The sequence below is a fragment of the Pogona vitticeps genome, chromosome 2 (genome assembly GCF_051106095.1).
Source record: "Pogona vitticeps strain Pit_001003342236 chromosome 2, PviZW2.1, whole genome shotgun sequence".
NCBI lineage: Eukaryota > Metazoa > Chordata > Lepidosauria > Squamata > Agamidae > Pogona > Pogona vitticeps.
Window position 1 is genome coordinate 208,952,259 of NC_135784.1, and position 20,689 is coordinate 208,972,947.

The window sequence follows — 20,689 nt, forward strand, 5'->3', positions numbered from 1 at the left end:
TTATTTGACCTGCCAGAAAAATATGAACAATAATTCAATGGTCCTCCCTCTCCCTCCCTCCTTCCCTCCCTCTCTCTCTCTCTGTGTGTGTGTGTGTGTGTGTGTGTGAGAGAGAGAGATTTCATATAAATACCAAACTGCTGCCTGACAGTCACTGGTTGTGATGCTAGGATATCACAAAATGCTTATAAACAATCTTACTGTTCAAGTGGAAGCAGGAAGGTTAGCACTTTTGAGGAAGCCACCTATGCTTATATACATGATCAGAGCATGAGGTGTAGCAATGTCAAAAACTGAGCTGGGTAGGTGGGAAGGGTTCCCACTGCTCAAACCATGAACCCTCTTCATATACAATCTAAGGATAAGAAGACATGTGTGTAGCTGACATATGCAGGTTAAGGATCTATTTCTGCCAGAATGTAGCCCCACAATATGTTTTCAGAACCAAGATAGAAAGCCAGAATATGAGAAACAAGGTTGAAAAAATATTGAAATGTGCTAGCAAGGTCTTAAGATTGGTACATCAATAGCTACTAGACTTCATTGCCAACTGATGCATTACTGGAAGGGATCAGTTTGTGCCCTCCCCACCACTCCATGAAGAGTGTTCTGTTTAGAAAGATGCACAAGAAAGGACTACAATTGTATTTTGTGCAAGCTTGTCAAAAACCATAAAATGCATGTAGTTGGTTCATTAAGTGACAAAATGTTAGTGGATTCCTAGGGAGCAATTCCTGGAATAAAGGTATCTGGACCCTTTGGAAAGGGGCCTCCGGAACAGCTACAGATAACTTCTTTGGCAGCGAGTTCCACCAATGGGTGAGGAACTGCCAAAAAGGCCCTGGCTCTTCTGCCCACCAGTTTAATTCATCTTAAACATAAGACTTATGAGCAGGGCCTCTGTAGCTGATTTTAACAGATAGGTAGGTTTGAAGAAAGTAGGAAAAACCACTGGACTAGTCAGGTATAATCTAAACCAAATCCCTTATGAATACACAGTGGAAGTGAAGAACAGATTTAAGGAACTAGATTTGGTGGACAGAGTGCCTGAAGAACTATGGATGGAGGCTCGTAACATTGGCTACAACAAAAAATATCACAAAGAAAAGGAAATGCAAGAAAGCAAAGTGGTTGTCCAACAAGGCCTTACAAATAGTAGAGAAGAGAAGGAAAACAAAATGCAAGGGAGATAGGGAAAGTTACAGAGAATTGAGTGCAGACTTCCAAAGAATAGCAAGGAGAGACAAAAGGGCTTTCTTACATGAACAGTGCAAAGAAATAGAGGAAAATAATAGAAAGGGAAAAACCAGAAATCTGTGGAAGAAAATTGGAGATATTAGAGGAACATTTTGCGCAAAGATGGACATGATAAAGGACAAAAATGGTAGGGACCTAACAGAAGCAGAAGACATCAAGAAGAGGTTGCAAGAATACACAGAGAAATTACCGTATTTTTCGCTCCATAAGATGCACCTTTCCATAAGACGCACCAATTTTTTAGGAGAAGAAAACAGGAAAATATAATCTGTTTTCTTTGCTCCATAAGACGCACAGACTTTCCACCCCACTGTTTTGTGGGGAAAAAGTGCTTCTTATGGTGCGAAAAATATGGTATACCAGAAAGATCTGGATGTCCCAGACAACCCAGATAGTGTGGTTGCTGACCTTGAGCCAGACATCCTGGAGAGTGAAGTCAAGTGGGCCTTAGAAAGCATGGCTAACAAAAAGGCCAGTGGAAGTGATGGCATTCCAGTTGAACTATTTAAAATCTTAAAAGATGATGCTGTTAAGGTGCTAAATTCAATATACCAGCAAGATTGGAAAACTCAGCAGCGCCCAGAGGATTGGAAAAGATCACCTTACATCCCAATTCCAAAGAAGGGCAGTGCCAAAGAATGCTCCAGCTACAGTAGAATTGCACTCATTTCACAAGCTAGCAAGGTTATGCTCAAAATCCTACAAGGTAGGCTTCAGTAGAATGTGGACCGTGAATTCCCAGGAGTACAAGCTGGATTCCGAAGGGGCAGAGGAAGTAGAGACCAAATTGCTAATATGCGCTAGATTATGGAGAAAGCCAGAGAGCTCCAGAAAAACATCTACTTCTGCTTCATTGAGTATGCAAAAGCCTTTGACTGTGTGAACCGCAGCAAACTATGGCAAGTCCTTAAAGAAATGGGAGTGCCTGACCACCTTATCTATCTCCTGAGAAATCTTTACATGGGACATGAAGGAACAGTTAGAACTAGATATGGAACAAATGATTGGTTCAAAATTGGGAAAGGAGTATGACAAGGCTGTATGTTGTCCCCCTGCTTATTTAACTTATATGCAGAATACATCATGCGAAATTCTGGACTGGATGAATCCCAAACTGGAATTAAGATTGCCGGAAGAAATATCAACAACCTCCGATATGCAGATGATACGACTCTGATGGCAGAAAGTGAGGAGGAATTAAAGAACCTCTTAATGAGGGTGGAAGAGGAGAGCTCAAAAATGGTCGGAAGCTCAACATCAATAAAACTAAGATCATGGCCACTGGTCCCATCACCTCCTGGCAAATAATAGGGGAAGATATGGAGGTAGTGACAGATTATACTTTCTTGGGCTCCATGATCATTGGAGATGGTGACAACAGCCACGAAATTAAAAGACACCTGCTTCTTGGGAGGAAAGGAATGACAAACCTAGACAGCATCTTAAAAAGCAGAGACATCACCTTGCCGACAAACATCCGTATATTGAAAACTATGATTTTTCCCGTAGTGATGTATGGAAGTGAGAGCTGGACCATAAAGAAGGCTGACCACCGAAGAACTGATAGTTTTGAATTGTGGTGCTGGATAAGACTCTTGAGAGTCCCCTGGACTGCAAAGAGAAGCCTATCCCTTCTGAAGGACATCAACCCTGAGTGCTCACTGGAAGGACAGATCCTGAAGCTGAGGCTCCAATACTTTGGCCATCTCATGAGAAGAGAAGACTCCCTGGAAAAGACCCTGATGTAGGGAAAGTGTGAAGGCAAGAGAAGGGGACTGCAGAAGATCATTGGACTGTCATTGAACCGACCAACATGAATTTGACCAAATTCCAGGAGGCAGTGGAAGACAGGAGGGCCCGGCATCCTCTGGTCCATGGGGTCACAAAGAGTTGGACAAAACTTAATGAATAAACAACAACAACAAAGGTTTGCATGAGTGTAGACAATCCAGGTAATCTGATACTAAACTTTTCTTGGTCTTTAGAAGACACCACTAGCAATTTGAACTGGGCTTGGAAACTCAACCAAGGCAACTGGCAGAGTGTTAGTTTCTGATTATCTGTTTATTTTTACCACAGTAACTTCTAAGCAGCCACATTTTCCCCCAGCTGCAGTTTCTGAACTATCATTCATGTAAAGGGCAACAGAATGATCTACTCTGAATGCCACCAGAGTGAAACAGCAGACTCAAGTAGCAGACTCCACTCAGACTCTGCTAACGCCAAGAGAGGCCCGATGGGAAAAAAACTGGAAATCGGGCCTTCTTGGCAGTGGCCCCTTGCCTATGGAACAACTTACATGTAGAGATCCGCCTTGCTGAGGGCCTTCAAGACTAGCTTGAAGACATGGCTGTACAGGCAGCCATTACCTAACCTATCTTCCTTTTCCTTTTTTTTCCTCCTCTCTTTCTTCTTTTTTCCTTTCTCCATCTCTTTTTTCCTTTCTCCATCTTGGACTTTGTGATTAATTTGGATTTTACCTTAGTTTATTTTATGTTATATGTAAACCACCCAGAGTAGACATGTTCTAGATGGGCCGTATATAAATCTAATTATTCATATTTGTTCTGCCTGGAAACAAGTGTGATGGAAGACTTTGTGCCACTCCTAGCAAAAGAATGTGGTTACTGTGAGGACTAGACTCATAGACTTAGGTGGGTCAAGGGCACCTGTAACTGCTACATCCAATAGGCAGAGTCAAAAGGCTGAACTGAAAAGGGACAGAAATGCAAATCTGGAAGCTTCATCATAGCCTTTGTAGACAAAATTTCTGAAGATACATCGTTCAGTAATGCAATAAATTAGGATAAAAAATTTCAGTGATTTAGGTGCAGTTGCTTTCTTGCCAAAACCCATTGGAGAAAAAGGAAATGCTGAGGGTGGTAGATCAGTACTTGAGCACATTGATGTCATTGATGGGAGAGCATCCTGCAACATACCTTGGTACTATGACTTGGTACCATAAATTGACATTGATCTTGGTGTCTTCAGGCAGGGTTGGAAAGGATCCAGATCTGAAACCCTGAAGAAATGCTTTCAGACTGTGTGTACATTATTGAGTTTGGAGAGCCAATGGTCAGATTGGCCACTTTCCATGTGCATTTGCTAGAAATGCACGTGGAAAGTGGTTCAGCCGCCAACATCTTTAGGCAAAGGTGGGAAAGGTCCAGATCTAAAACCAGAGAGAGACTCTGCCAATCAGTGTTGACAGTATGGATCTAGATAGACTAAAGGTCTAGTCATGTAAAGCAGCTTCCTATCTTTGTATGGAAGCCTAACACAGTATTAGAATTTGGAATGTTACTCTTTAAAAGAAATTAATTACAGTTATAATCCTAAGGTCCACTGCATACTTAATGGCCAATTTTTAAAAGTAAAAATACACATGCAGTGGTATTTCTCCTCAGCCATTTAATAAGGCCACACTTCCAGAGCTATAAAATATCTAAACAGTTACTGTTTACTGTCAGAAGAAGCAGACTTAATCCACAAAAGCTCACATTAAACTATAGCAGTTAGTCTTTAATGTTCCACAATGTTTTGTCTTCATTTTTTAAAATTTTGTTTTTTTTCTTGCCTAAACAGCTGCAGTTACACTAAAAAGGAGTGAAGTTCTTCCACATTACATTACAATTGCAGAGTAAGTTGGGCCCTGGTCACATAAAGGGAGTGGTCTCTGATTATCCCCCAGTTCTTTCATTGCTTTTTTTCCTGGTCACACAATGCAGAGACAAGATCAAGACATTTTCCTGGCCAGTGGTGCAACTGCTGAAGATTTTCCATCACCAGGAGGGTTGTGTTATTTCGTACCTTTGTTGTGCCAGTGCATGCCTTACCGGGATTGTCTGTGTGCATGACCTGCCCTGCTTCTTTTCAGAATCAAAGCCAGGAAGGTGGCCACCATTACTGCAGTGCACATATTTTTTGTGCCCAATACATTGATACGTTGGTGAAAGTATATCACCAGGAGGGCTCCACCATTACATTACTGGTGAGTAATATATATATTTTATTCTATGGGAAGATACATTGAAATGTTAGAATACCAATGTCACCGGTGCGGGGTGTGTGTGTGATCGCCAATACTGCTGCATGGATATCCCAAGTCTTTTGCATGCAATGCCTTTCTGCAGAAGCAGCCCGTGCAACAGAGGGACACTTTCCTAAACAGAAACCCCTCCCTGATCAATGTTCCCTCTAATTCCCCCCTCATGCAAGTCCATTGGTGTGAGGTTCTGTTGTGACTGGAACAAAAGGGGCTGGAAACCATGGCTGTGGGTGAACAGGGAAGGAGGAAAGCTGTGCAGAGGGGGAGCAGAGTCAAGCACCTTAGAGGAAGCTTTCTTTCTGATATATTTATGCATCAATAAATACTAATGCAAGCTCCATGGAATGCAGACTAGAAAGCTGTTTCAATTTCTTTGGATTAAGCAACCTGAGGAAGAAAAGCTATATCAGATCAAATGCTCTACGGACATGCTGTGTGCATGTTTTCCATAAAGATGTCCCCTTGCCTTTTGAAATTTAAAAAAAGGGAGAGGTTGGAGCTAGTGAGGATTGTCATTGGAATCCAAGATTAAAAAAAAATCATCCATACTATGTGAAAGAAGGGCAAGGAATAAAGATAGGTACAAAAATCAACTCATCTGAAATGTGGTGTTGGAGGAGAGCTGTACAGATACCAAAGACAGACAGAAAAGCAGAAGCCCCTTTTTTGTTTGGGGTGCCCCTATTTTGGAACTGCCTTCTGGAATGCTGATTTGTTGGGCTACACAAAACCATTTGGTGTACTCCTGTGCACCAATAATAAGAGTTATAATGATAATTTTTATTTATATTGTGCTGTGCACCACATTCCTATAAATGCAACAAAACATACAAACATAATGTTTAACAACATTGCCTGCTCCCTATCTGGTAAGACCTGGCAATTTAATTAAAAAAGAAAGACAATTCAAGGAAGATAATTAAGGAAAACAGGGGAAATGGAATTTTTTATTGCAATTTTAGGTTAATTGTCAGCTTCTTTTCAAATCACTTGTTTCTCATAATTGTTCTTGCTTGTTTTATTGGTCTTCTGCATTATCTAAAAGTTTTAAATATCTGCCAGATCTGATTCCTCTGTTGTCTCTTTTGACCTCTTTTGATATGTTATGCTATGTTTAATTCTTCAAGAAATCTCTGGTTTATGAATGTGACATATTGTGCTTCTGTATCCATGATTCAGAATTCTAGGGAAAACCTGATATTCCTGCACAGTATCATGTTCATGCTGCCAGCGTGAAAAAGGATGCAATGCTTTACAAAGCAAAGGGCAGTCTGTATGCTGACAATGCCAATGGCACCAGTCAAGAGAGTCTGCAGCATTTTTTCTCAACCTAGGGGTCATGGCCTTCCCAAGGGGGTTACTAAGTGTTTTCTGAGGAGTTGTGAGTTGTTTTATATGTTTTGTAACCCCTGTTAAATAATTTCTTCTTGGATCTCTTGGAGCGAGATAATAAAATTAGCAAATATGCATATGTGTGAGAAACAGGATCTTTAGGGGAGAAAGAAACTATTTTATGAGAAGGGATGACTTTAGATTCCTTTACCTCATTAAAAATGCCTTTTTATGCAAACATGGCAGAGGTTCCAGGTTACTTGGCTATTATAAAAAAAGGATCATTATGACTCAGAAAAGGTTAGGAAGCACTGGTCTATAGGATAGTCTCTTGTACTCACCATCATTCAGGCTTGCAGAGAAAGAGCCCTGACAAATGCTTTGTGGTTAGCTGAGAAATGGTTAACTGATGAAAAAAGGAGTCATGTTCTCCTTGGTTGGTGTCACTTTGTGAATGGTAGTGAGCACAAGAGGGTATTCTATAGACCAGTGGTTCCCAGCCTTGGGTCCTCAAATGTTTTTGGACTAAAACCCCAAGAATCCTTCACCATTGGCTAGGATTTCTGAGAGTTGTAGTTAAAGAACATCTGGGGATCCAGGTTTGGGAACCACTTCTTAGAACATCATGACTGCGGTCATTGGTGTCAACATTTAGGCTGCCCTTTGTTATATAAAGCTTGGCGTCCTTTTTTCTGTTGGCAACACAGGCACAATATTGGACTATTTCCTGGTGTTTTGAGATGCTGTTGGTTTGCAAGATCTGAGCTGAGCTGCTGAAGAGACTACATTTTGGAGGTCATTAACTCAAATAGTCACTATACATTAGAAACCATGTGATGGCACTTGGAGGTTTCTTCTTTATTACCAGATCATTGTATAGTAATAACACAGGTGGAATGGTTGGAACTGCCTGCATGCCTTTTTACTAACTGGAAGGAAAATGTGTACATGTTGTAGACTTTTCTCTAGGCAAGAAATTCATTTATTTATTGAATTTGTACCCCACCCATTTAGTCAACTGACTACTCTGGGCAGCTAACAACATATAAAATAAACAATTTAAAATATAGAACAAGTAATATATTAATAGACAAGAACTCAAGATGAAAGAACAAAATAAATCAAGAAGTGGCTGGAGGGGAAGGCTTGCCTAAATAGCCAGGTTTTCAGTTGGCCTTTGAAGATGCCCAGAGAGGGGGCCATACGAATCTCAGAAGGGAGGCTATTGCAAAGGCAAGGAGCCACTGCCGAGAAGGCCCTTTTTTTGTTTTTTCCTTCCGGGCCTCCCTCGGCATTAGGCTCCTCAGCCTCACCTCCTGGCTAGATCGAGTGATACAAGTAGATTTAGGTGGGAGGCGGCATTCCATCAGAGATCGAGGCCCTAAACCATTTAGGGCTTTATATGTAAGCATTAGTACTTTGAAATCAATGCGGAACCGGATGGGCAGCCAATGTAAGGCGGCCAGAGTGGGGGAGATATGATGATGTTTCTTCACCCCACTAAGAAGTCTGGCCGCCGCATTCTGCACCATTTGGATCAACCGCATTGATCTCAAAGGTAGCCCCACGTAGAGATCTGAACTATTTCAGAAAGATAGGCCAAGGAGTCAGGGAATGATGATGAATGAAAGAGAATTTAAAACTGTTCATGTTGATGATTTCTGGCCATTAAAAGCATAGAAAGTGGAACAGAACCACTGGCAGGTAATTACAACTGTGGACTCTACAGTGGCAGAGATAGCAGGAGCTGAATATCTAGCCTTTTCTAAGCCAGCGTCCACAGCTACTCTTGAGTAGTTCCAACCTTCAGAGAGATTTTCCCCTCCCAAATAAGTGTTTGTGAAAGGTGGTGGTGGGGATATGTTCAAATCGCTCACTGTACTCCCTGAGGGTGGAAAAGGAAATTTTGAGGCTTTTTTTAAAAATTGGGATGGGGGGGTGTTACTGAGTAGAGCAGGAGTTTGATCTTCAGGATGCATTTTATCTATTCCTGCCTTATATGGCAATCTTGAGGGAAAGGCATTACATTGATAGATGACTGTGGGCTGCAGCAAAGTCGGTCATCCCAACCAGGTTCACTAAATGAAGGCGGCTTGTTATTGAAACAGCAAATCAATGGGTCTGGTTCCAGGTGGAACTAGCAATTGGGTTTAGCAGTTAACTAACTGCTGATGAATTTTCATAAATGCTTGGGTACAGATTCAGTCTACTTTGGCAAAACCTCTTTTTTATGAACTGTTGGATAGCTCAATGGCATAGGTTTCCGACAGCAGAGCCAGAGGTTGGGAGGTTCAGCTCCCCACTGTGCCTCCTTGACAGGGGCTGGACTCGATGATCCTTCCAGCTCTGCACTTCTAAGATTATTACCCCAAGATTTCCATGATAGGTCCAAATTAGCAAAATGGTTCCAGAATTTCTCAAAATCTGAGATATAGCCCAAAATGAAAGTTAAACCAGTCCAGATAAATATCGTCAAACACAATCTGCAATTTAACCTCAGTTTTGAATTTGTGGCTTCCACTCCCTTCTAGCCTCATTCACCTCCAGGCTCAGGGAAATGGATTCTTAGTCTCCCGCTGGAACCAGTCCTTGGGGCCTAACCCAGAATCTCTTCAGCAGCTGATGCTGAACTTCAGAACTTGTAGAGATAGGAAGGTCTGGTCCCAGAAATAAAAATGCAAAGGCATACTTTTTTTTTTGCACTTTTCTCATTGCTATAAATTCTAAAAATTGCAGCATAAGCAGACTTCCACAGTTCTCTTGACAATTGGTGTAATGGACATTAAGAGCCAGACAACCAGCCTAGTATGGTAGATTTATTGCCATAATTAATTACGCATGGGGAGAATCTATAGGCGAAGCATGTGTTAAGAAAGAGGATATATATGGGCCTATGCACATAAAATTTTATCTTAATACATATGATCTGTTCCTTAGATAATTTTTTACTACCCTTGCCAGTAAAGCTATTATATCGTAATATAATTAGTGCAGTTTCTTTCTTTTAAAAGCATTTAATAATCATTTGAAATTACAGATGGTTAATCTTACAATTTTTTTTAACATACCTTGCCTAGGATGCTGCATTGGCTAAAGGAGTGTAAAATTATTGTTATAGAATTACTTTTTCTAAATGAATGAAGCATGATTGGGCTGCATAAATATTTGTACCTTAACTTCCACTCAGGTGAGTTTAGCACTTTGATTTCCTAAAGGTAGATTTAGGAGACGTGGGCTCTGCTTATCCAGGACTAGTCCATTAAACAAAATGAGACTTCCTTCCCCAAATATAAATCAGTTGGACTGGATTAAGAAAAACTAATAAAGAATTCATAGAGCTTAGTGAGCAGGAGTGCCTGGCTATGGAGCCAGGCGTCAGCAGTTAGAATCCCTACTGTTTGTTCTAGGAGAAGAGCTAGCCAAGGTCAGCTGGAGTATGCTTGACTAAGAGAGTTAAGTGCCCTGCTTGCCACCTGTGTATCCTTGGGCAAGTTGTATGTCCAAAGAGTGCCACCAGAATGAGGGATCAGAGAACAATGTCTGACTATATACCTAGAAAACCCTGGGAAAAGTGCCATAAGCAGGAATCAGATCAAAAAGGCATGAGGATTGTGTGCAAAGACTGTATAGCTGTGGATAGATTTATGTTGCAGATCTGTAGTTTGTAGATGTTGACACTATAAAAATATTTGTTTCATGTCAGCTGCTCCATATAGAAAGTCGAGTGACTGGCTATTTTGGGATTAACTTGCAATGTTTACATGGGATGGAAGTTAAGATCAAAAACAAATTCTCCAATGTGCTCATGTTTTCAGTGACCAATGTAAGACATCACTGCTTTCTCTCCATAAGGGAAGTGAACATGAAACACTTTCTCAATTTGAAAATGGAGAGCATTAATTATCCTAGGAATTTTTTAAACACAGGTATTTCAAACCTGTGCATTTCTATGGGATAATTCAGTGAACATATTTAAGTTTTCCCAAATAAAAGCTCAGTCAGGTTTTGGAGGGAGTTTTCAGCTCAGATTCATATACTTCTCTTCTTCCTTCCCTCCTGCTGCTTTGTAGCTCCTGACTTGTTACTTTTGCTTGACTTGTTCAGAATTTGTCAGTTCAAGACTGGAGCCGGGAGTCATTCCCGAGGACAACTTGGCCAATCGTATGCAGACCTGAGCCTATGCATCAATGCATTGAGCCAGTCATAAGTAACTGTGACAAATGAAGGAATGAGATGAAAATGTAACTGAAGAAGAGTGAGTCTACCCATTGCAAAATAACACATTTTGCCTACCATCTGCCTGCCCTCATTCCTGTGCTTGCCCTTCTTTTCTTTCTATCCTGACTTTTCCTTTCTATCTGCCTTGCTCAATCACAGTCATTTTATTGTGGACGTAATTGCCATAATAGGTAAGAGGCTTTCTGGCATGAATTAATCCTCAAGAAAATTGGAAGTGGAGAATAATGCAGAAAGAGAGGGTAAGGCAACTACAGATGAGTACACCAAAGGCAGAGAGTAATGCACCATGAAACTGGTTCCTGGTGGACATGCTCCACCCTGGATTATGAGTGCTCGGGTCCAAGAAAGGTGAATGGAAACTGCATACATCAAAGCTAATGATAGAATTGGGATGAGGAGTCTGCTTTGTGAATGTTTTCACTTTAGTTTGGTTCTCTTTCTTTCCATTTGCTGCCTTTTATTATTTCAGGATTTCTTGTCAACAGGAAGAGGCAGTTGTTTATGTCTGAGAAACTGCATGCTCTGCAAGTCTCAGAACATTGATTTTTCTTCCGTACATCATGATAAGAGCTGTTTGAAGGCCAAACTATACATCACAGATACACAAGTACTGCCTAAACTACCTTCCCAGAACACTAAGAGATTTCAGCTTTTAATGGCAGGCTACCTGTGAGCCTGAGCTTACCTCCCAAGGACTAATCACGAAATCAGGCAAGCTAACTTGCAAACTATGGGAGGCGTGGAAAGCTATTATTTTTAGAGGGATAGTGGTGTTGTCTCACTAAATGTTGGAGATGCATGCTTCATGTGCTGGGTTGAGCTCTGTAACAGATATGGGGCTGATGATGAGGGAGAACATATGTTGTACTACAGATTAGCACAGTAGCCAAAAATGCAACTCAAATAACTATTTTTTTTTAAAAAATTGAGAGTGAAGAGTTACTTTAAAAAAAAGAATAGCTATAAAAGTAATTATTACAGTGATCAGGATAGTGTTACTTTTGTTTTGTCCTTACTGAAGTCCTACATTATAGGAGAAGTTGGGCCAAGGATCTCTCAAAAGGATGACCTCTGAAAAACTCTTCAAAAACAGAAAGCTCCTTGGGTGAGGGAGATCTACCATGCTTTCCCTTTTCTGTTTCGTAATGTTCAGCAAGAGAAAGACTATTTGTATTGATGTTTTTGCTAAAAAAAAAGTTTACTAAAAATTTAGTTTCCAGGCATGTACAGAACTTCCATACCCACTTTTTAAAGTATGGTAAGAGAAAGAAGTGAAGACAACAGAATTCCAGGTAAAACATCAGGAGGAGGCTTACCCTAAAAGTCAGAGGCAGCACAAAGTTTATCAGTCAAGTTAGTAGCAAAGAACAGTCCCTTTAGGGTATTAAAAATACACAACACCTCCCCATGATACCTAGTGCATACAGGATTGCTATTTCTCCAACAGTTTGGAACTCCTGTGCCCTATTGTATTGCTCCACAGCACTTCCTACCAATCCAATTGTCACTTCCAAGTGTCAATCATCCCACAGTAACAATACAGCTACTCAAACAAAATAACCCCTGGTGCGGTTGTACAGCTACATCCAGCCAACATTCATGCATCACATCTTATAATGTGGCAAATGCAGAAAAGAACAGAAGTGGACATGCCACAGCGAACATGTGACTCCACCCTCAGAAAGCTGCTGCTCAATGGTTAATACATATTTCTATTCATTTGTTCTTTAAGAAGCCATCCAGTCCCTCAGTTTTCCTTTCCACAAATGTCTAAGAAAACCTTTTCCTAAAAGAGGTAAGAATAGGTGCTTGATAAATCAAAGAGTAACTCAGAAATGTATTTGTTTCTTTTCTGAGTGTCCGTTCTCTTTAAAAGGCCTGGAGGGAAAAACATGTCATTATAAATATAGATTCTGATGCTGTTTATATGGAAACAAATAGCCTTCGTCACATCATTTGCCTTCCCAAAGTTTATGGGATGGGCACTGTGGAAATATGTGCTCTTTGTTTGTTAGAGGAAGCTGGCATAGGGACAACAAAACAGGGTTGTTCCTTTTATCGATTGAGGTTGTTGTGACCACCTTACCTTGATCCTTGTGTGCTAGAGAGAACCAAAGCCATTTTAATACATCAGTGCACTTGGGGGGAAAATTCTAGGGTCATTTTTATAGGTCACTACACAAACAAAACGGGTTTCTTACTATGGGTTATGAACTGTGCTAGTGGGGATAACAACTCAGCTCAAAAGGCTTGAATGCCAGTACATGAGACAGATGTATCTTGCACGGTGCAGAGAGTGTATTAAAAGCCGCAGTCACTCCATCCCTGATTGAGGAAGAGGGTTAAACAATTCTGCAACCTTTTTAAAATAGGAACTCTCATCACAAGTAGCCTGAGGAGAGCAGTGCCATTCTGACAAGGTTTTAATGAAAGGATCCTAACTAATCCAACAAGGTCCTTCAGTGCTGCCTGCTAATGAGCTGTGCAGGAAGAAAATCCCAATATCTTCATTGTGAAAGGAACCAAGGAGCTCGTGTGGAATGTTAACCTCCTCCACTTCACAAAGTGACAACAAACTGATTACTCCTTGTGTTCAGAAAATGATGCCGCAGACATCCCTCAGGAGTATTAGTATTTATAGACTAGGATTTGCCTTCAAATATTTTCCTCCTCATTCATTGTTATCGATTGCTCCCCTCATAAAGGGCATCTGTATCAGTATTATTAAATGTAGCTCATAGCAAAAGGCTCCCATCTTCTGGTAATCCAATAAATGGTATCATCAGATAGAGTAAATTAAAAACACATTTTCATTATGATGAACTGTATAGTGAGATTAAATGCTCTCTTTGGCTGTTTGCATAAGTATTTTTGAAATTTCATTGAACCCAGGTAAGAACAAGAATACAATAGATTCTCCTTCAAATGCTACTTACCCATTTAATATACTATAAGGAAAGAAATGGGGGTGAAGAGGAGTATGGCATACACTTTCAAAACGAGGAATAATTGTGTCAAGAGAGACGAACAAATCTCAAAGCATTGTAATTTTTTTTATAGGACATAGCATGCCATTGTAAACTCCAGGGCAGCCTTCTGGAAACCTTGTATGCATCAGTTTTTGAAGCTCACGGGTTGCCATGGTTACCGTTACACAGCTCAGCTTATTTATCATGATGCTCTGTAGACAATGTCTTCCTGGAAGGAGAAAAGAGTGTGAGAGAGACCTGACGAAAAAGAGAGAGAGAGAGAGAGACGGGGGGAAAAGAGAGAGAGAGTAAGTGAGTTGGAGAGCAGTTTAGTCAGCCAAAACTGGTGCATTGTGCTTCATGCTTCAAGGATTGACTGGCTCTCTCAAGATGAGAATGGACCGAGAAGCACCTCCAAGCTATTTCTTAAAGAACAGTGTAACAATTGTTTAGTACTTCTTACCATCTTTGACTTAAAATCTCTTCTGCCCACACAATCTTCTTGCCTTGTCATTATTAACTTTCCTTTCCCTCCCTCCCTCCCCTTCAGCTCTTTTTTCAGCCCCATTACCAAGTCTAGGCACTAGTCCAGCATTCCATATGATGGCGCTTGCAGCTATCTTTGAATGCACATACTGTACAAGTAGTATTGGGTGAAATATCTTCAGCTGATTTGAAACTTGGCTCAAGACCTGAATCTGCTTCCTGTTGAATCAGTTAATATTGCATTGCAAAGCCCCCACACCTGGTTCTAAAACTCAGACCCGTCACTGTACTGGCCATTCTTCTGGAGCATTATATTTAACAACTATGAGCAAAACTACATGCAACACTGCATTATTATTATTTTCTGCCTTCAAAGAAGGGTTGGTTGGTGACTCTGAGGTGGTTTTAGTTTGAACTTTACAGGACCGGTCCAAGGTGTTAAACCTGTTTGATGATAGGCTTCAGAACCCGGGAAAGCTTCTGTCAAGTTCAGAGGAAAACCCAGAACAGATTTCATTCTCTCCCCTCACCCACCTTCCATCACCAGCAACCTCTGTTTCAAAAAATGTGTGCAGACAAAATGTAGATTGAGGCCACTATGAAGAAATAGCAAAGGTTTCTCTCCACTCAGTCTTTTTTTTTTCTGTTATCTTGCTCCCTCTCAACACAGGGACTAAAAAAATATGAGAAACAACATTATAGTCACCATCAACAACAACTCCAATGTTGATGGATTTCTTTCTTTTCCCCTGTTCATGAGGAGATAAACCTATGAGTGAAAAAATTCTTGGGGAGGAATATTTACATCTTCTGTGCTGATATACAGTATAGTAGCCGTAATGGAACCTGGATCTGCCTGTGCTTACTTTGACATAATAAAGAAACCAAAATAACGGGTGTGCTGCAAATATAATGCAGTGTGTTGTATAGCTTTGAATCAATACCAGAAATTATTAGCTGCTATAGTAAAACAGGCAGTATTTTCTTGCCTATATATTAGTAGGTATGCAAAGGAACAAAGTGACGTTTTTGAGTGTGTTCCTCCTTAGCAGAAAGCATACCTCTGGGCTTCAGCAGCAGTGAAGACCATGTTGGAAATTGTGATGGATTCAAGTAACATGTGTGTATTGTTCAGATGCTGTTGAAAGGGTGTGCAGAAGACTCCTGACCTGCTTTGTACATGAATAAAGGGCCTAAAGATCAGGGTCTACTAGTGCTGTATGGAGACATTCCAACCTGTCCCATTCCTAGGTTCAGGGTATTATCATTGTGTTTGTCAATGTCCTTTGGAAAAATCCAACAAATGAGGAGAAATTCGAATAGATATGACTTAAAGGGCTATGCACCACTATCCGTTTGGGGGATGTGGCATACTGGTTGTTGTGGGTTTTTTGGGCTCTTTGGCTGTGTTCTGAAGATTGTTCTTTCTAACATTTCGCCAGTCTCTGTGGCTGGCATCTTCAGAGGACAGCACTCTGCTCTGATGTAGTGTGCTTGGGAGTGGAGTGTTTATGGCTGTGAGATAGGTTTTTGTCATGTTCAGGGGATGGGTGATTAGTGTGTCTTGTTGTGGGTGTATTGTTGTGATAAGGAGAAGAAATTATCTGTCCCTGTGATTGATGGGTGTCATTAGCTGGTCTTTTGTGTGTAGTGATCCCCAGTCCTTGTGGCTGGGTAGAGGTCTTTGACCTTTTGCACGCTGTATTTTTCAGAGCTGGAAGCCAAGTTTTGCTCCCAAGCAAACTACACCAGAGAACAGAGTCTGGCGAAACGTTAGGAAGAACAACCTTCAGAACACAGCCAAAGAGCCTGAAAAACCCACAACAACCATTAGATCTCGGCTGTGAAAGCCCTCATGAATACGATGTGGCATACTTTAAACATTGAGGCCAGAGTCATCTTCAGAATTTAGTGTAAAATTAACAATGTAGGTTGCAGAGAGAAATTGCCATAAATTAACATTGTGTGGCACACACCTCCTGGGCATGTAGATTTAGATGAAGCTGTGTTACTCTGTGCAAGCATATTAGGCAAAACCCGAAGAAGAAGAAGAATTAAAAATTAAAAAAGAAAAACCCATTACACCTTAAACATTGTTATATTTTAATGTGAGCTTTCATGGATAACTAGCAAGACTATCATTTTCTTTTCTAGGTCTGTCCTGCAGTAGGTTATTTCTGTTATATCTGTCTTGCTTTGTTGATTTTTCCTTAATCATATTGGGTGGGTTTTGGAGTCTGAGGAATGCATTTTATAGATCCTTAAGTTTGAAATCTCTATCTTGTGGGTCTGAGCAGATGTGATTATATCTGAGGGCTTGGCTGTAAATGATGGCTTTTGTTGTGTGTTCAGGATGGAAGCTGAAAGCATGCAAGTAGGTATATTTATTGGTCAGTTTTTGATACAGCGTGATGCTAAGATATCCATATTGCAGTTGTATAGTGGTGTCTAGAAAATGCACCTGTTGTGCACCCCAAAGTTACATTTGTGTTTAGATTGTGAAAGGAAGAACAGGTCATTCCTTTGTTGCCTGTCTGCCTCCAGTTCCTGCATCCTGTTAGGTGAATTTCTAGCTTTTGAGGTCACTTCGTTCTCCTTATCCCCAGATGTCCATTCCCTGGTTCCTATTAAAGCCCCAAAAGGTATGCTTTCCCCCTTCCTCAGTAAAATGAGATGCTTCTCCAAGCAGTAGGTATGTCAATCAATGTTGCAACTTGGCTAAAAACACTGAAAGGCAATAGCTGCTCTCAAAGCCTGACACAGGTTTGAATTCCATCATTGCCGAAACTCTGGGCTTCAATGGAAAACCTTTCTGAACTCAAAGGTGCATGTTGATCATCAAAAATAGGACATTCTAAAGATACATTAGGATCCCTGTGTCCCCAGGATCAGTATCTATGGCTTCACTTATCCATGATCTGAAAATATCAAAAATATTTAAAACCCAGAAATACATGTTTATACAATGCAATTGTCAGAACTGGTCACTAGAGAGATTATACTATATTGGTAACTCGACACTATTTCACCTAGTCCCCTGGCATCTTAAGGCAACTGAATCTTGCAGTTGTTGCTAGCACTGGTTATTGTCCTTACAGGTACAATATACTGTATGAGGTTTGCTATCCACATTTTTCAGTATCCGGGGGGGGCGGACTTGGAACCAAACCCCCAGTGGATATGGGGGTTCTACAGCATTATGGGCTAGTAGACTAAGTTCAGCTCGGTGAGTTGTAAGGCCTGCAGAAAACTTCTCCATGATGCCATTTGATCATATTATGTTCTTCAAAATGTAATGTTTCTCTTACAAAGCAGAAATGATCTGGCTTGTCTCAAAAAAGCAGGCATCCAGATTGCATTGTGAACCTAGGAAGTCTAGCAAGATGAAAGGAAAAAAAATGCAATTGTGTATACAAATTTGGGTTCTGAATTGTCCTTGGTCAGATATGTCTCAGTACTCAGTGAAATGCTACATCTGAAGTCAACACACTTCATGTGGGAATGAAAATAATGTTGGCTTTTGTATAAATTCCCACATTTATATGAATGGGATGCACTTTGAAGTACAACAGATAATGTGAGAACAATAGCTAAGCATGTCAAAGGAACTGATAAGAGACAGTCAGCTTCTTAACTCTTGTAGGCAATGAAATCCTTGTAATTAACAAGGGCAGCATTAAAACGCCTATGTTGTTGTTGTTTAGTCGTTAAGTTGTATCTGACTCTTTGTGACCCCATGGACCAGAGCACGCCAGGCGCTCCTGTCTTCCACTGCCTCCCGGAGTTTGGTCAAATTCATGTTGGTAGCCTATACATATAGAGTTAGTGTTATTTCACTGCTTCAATTCAGGATACTTCTTCACTTGAAGGCAGATTTATTATTGTTGCTGTTGTTGTTGTTAATGGAACTTTAATTCTGTGTTCATTTGAAAAGTCAGGAAAGTTGTCAAGGAACTGTAGTGCAAAACAGAGGGATCTGTTCAGAAAGGAAGGCAACATGCAGATTTGCGTTACTCAATGGCATTTTTGGTGGGGGAGGGCATATATCATGTATCTTTAAGAATGACATGCCTCTGCTAAAAGTTTTTGTTCTTGTTGCTATTTGCTTGAAAAATAAAATAAAAATAGAGTATTTCTTAATAGCCCAAAGGATATAATCATCCTCGACAAATAGGTGGGATCTTCTGACATGCTGGGAGAAACCAGAGAGGGGAGGGGGATCAGCCATGTACTTGGGTGCCATTAGTGACAGGATGTACTCTTAAAGTTTATGGTTGTTGTTTTCTTGTCATCTCAGTAAAGCAGATCTTACTCTGGCATAACCTCTGCGGAAGTTCATGAGGAAGAGTCTCTAAAACATCATAAAGAGTGCTGTTTGGCAGGGGTGTTGTCAAGTCTCTAGGTCAGAATCCCAAGTCTTTGTTGTCCCAAGTCTCAAGTCTGAATCCATATTAAAAATAAGCTCCCCTCAAAAAAAATTAGGAGGGATGGGTGGGTTCTGAGTCACAAGTTGAGTCCAAGTCGCTGAAAAAAAAGTTGAGACATCAGTGTGACTTAATTATGACTGGACAGCAAGTCCTGTGACTCAAGTCCCCATCTGTGCTGTTTAGATTCCCTTGTTGTTGAACTCTAGGACAAGAACATTTCCTCTGTTTTTGTCCTTTGACTGTCCCCCCATCTAAGTCTCTCTTTAGTCGATTTTCTCTCAAATGTGTGTCTGGAGAATTTCTCTTAATTTCATAACTGGAAGAGGAACGGTTTCCAGCTTTTACCTTCTGCTATTTGTGTCATTCTAACTTTTCTACATTATTAATATGCAACATGGGTGAACTGAGGAAACATTGCCGTGAACACAGCAGTCTTGTGATTAAGAGAGCAAAACTGTGTAACAATTTTTTTAGTGCAGTGTACTTATCTGCATGCTCTTGTAGAACACCACATTTAAAAAAAATCTTCCTACACACTGAACTGTAACTTCAAAAGCTTTTCACGGCATTCATCATTACAGGATGTGGTCTTCACTACCAATTTACAGTCAGACATAGCATATTTTTAGAAGAGAAATGAAAAGCATTTGTTTCTTATGGCAGATGATTCTCCCCCCCCCGATAGATCTTGCATTTAGTGTGTGTTGATTTGTAATTGGTCATTAGAAAGTAAACATGCCATAATTTGCATGAGCCATGTATCTCTAAAAAAAATCCCATTGTGGGAGTGAAAATAAGTTACTTGGAGGAAATGCACATTCCAAATAATGTCCAGATTGACCCTTTGATTCTTTTTTAGGGAATTAGACAAATTAGTGGTGGATAAGATTACACATTGCTACTCCCAGGATCAGAAAAACCTAGTGCAGTAAGGAGTTATCACCATCATGTCCTTGTTATAGACATCCAATAGGCATCTGATTGGGCACTGGTGGTAAAAGGATGCTGGGCTAAATAGTTCTTTGGACTTACCCAAAAGCATTATTTTTATATTGTCAGCATTTTTTATAGACTTAACCCATGCCTACAAGTACATGTGCATTCACAAAACAACATCTGAGAAGAACCCCAATTCAGTCATTCATGTGATCACATCAAGATTCCTTTTTTCATACCTTAAAATGGCACTCAAGTCTACTGGGAATTTAGAAAAACAGAAACAAACTGAAGTTAATGAAAGCTGGAATCAACTACATTTGCCAGTACTTGATAGAAATTCAGAAATAAAATGGAACAATTCCTAATACATAATGAACCCCACTTTGGGAAGGGGTTGGAAGCACACAGGAAATCCAGGCCTCCACAATTTAGGCAATATCTCACATGGGAAGATTATGTAGTCATGCCTATTACAATTGCACACACTTGTTTTGCATTTTAGGAAAATGTTGTTAGGACAGCAGAGCTGGGGAGAGTTAATAGGTTTGGATTACAGTTCCCAGAATCCTCTCTGTAATAGCCATGCTGGCTGGGGATTCTGGGAGTTGCAATCCAAAAAAACTACCCAACGCCCCAAAGGGTCTGCCATAGAACAAAACAACTGTAGAAGAATATTTGGTGTAGGCAGGGCTGTGTGTAAGATTTGGGAAGAAAAAAAGATGTTTCTGTTCGAAAAGCCTAATTCTGTAAACCATGTTTGCTTTGGGAATCAAGAACATTCACATTTCAGGGCTTATTTTATATTTATTCTGCTCCTCCTAATCTTGGGAGAATTTATCCTAGGAGCACTGGCATGGTATTCAGCCTCACTTTGGTGGTTTTGATGTCATGCAGATGATAAAGGATTTTACAGACTAACCAACAATTTTACTTACTCAGTAGTAGAGATGGGCATGAACCACTAGTTCAGCAGTTTGTCCCAGTTCAGATGA

General features: G+C 40.4%; 1 long non-coding RNA gene across 2 annotated transcripts in view; it reads left to right on the top strand.

The window, feature by feature from the left end:
- The first annotated feature begins 2,220 nt into the window (after nucleotides 1-2,220).
- The window catches only part of LOC140704808 (uncharacterized), a 42,397-nt gene continuing 23,928 nt past the window's right edge, over nucleotides 2,221-20,689 (top strand). The window contains exons 1-2 of one of the 2 annotated variants that reach the window (XR_012084246.2): nucleotides 2,221-5,248; nucleotides 10,742-10,892. This is a non-coding gene — a long non-coding RNA (uncharacterized LOC140704808). The remainder of the gene's footprint in view (nucleotides 5,249-10,741; nucleotides 10,893-20,689) is intronic. The other variant, XR_013541396.1, reaches the window with a different exon arrangement.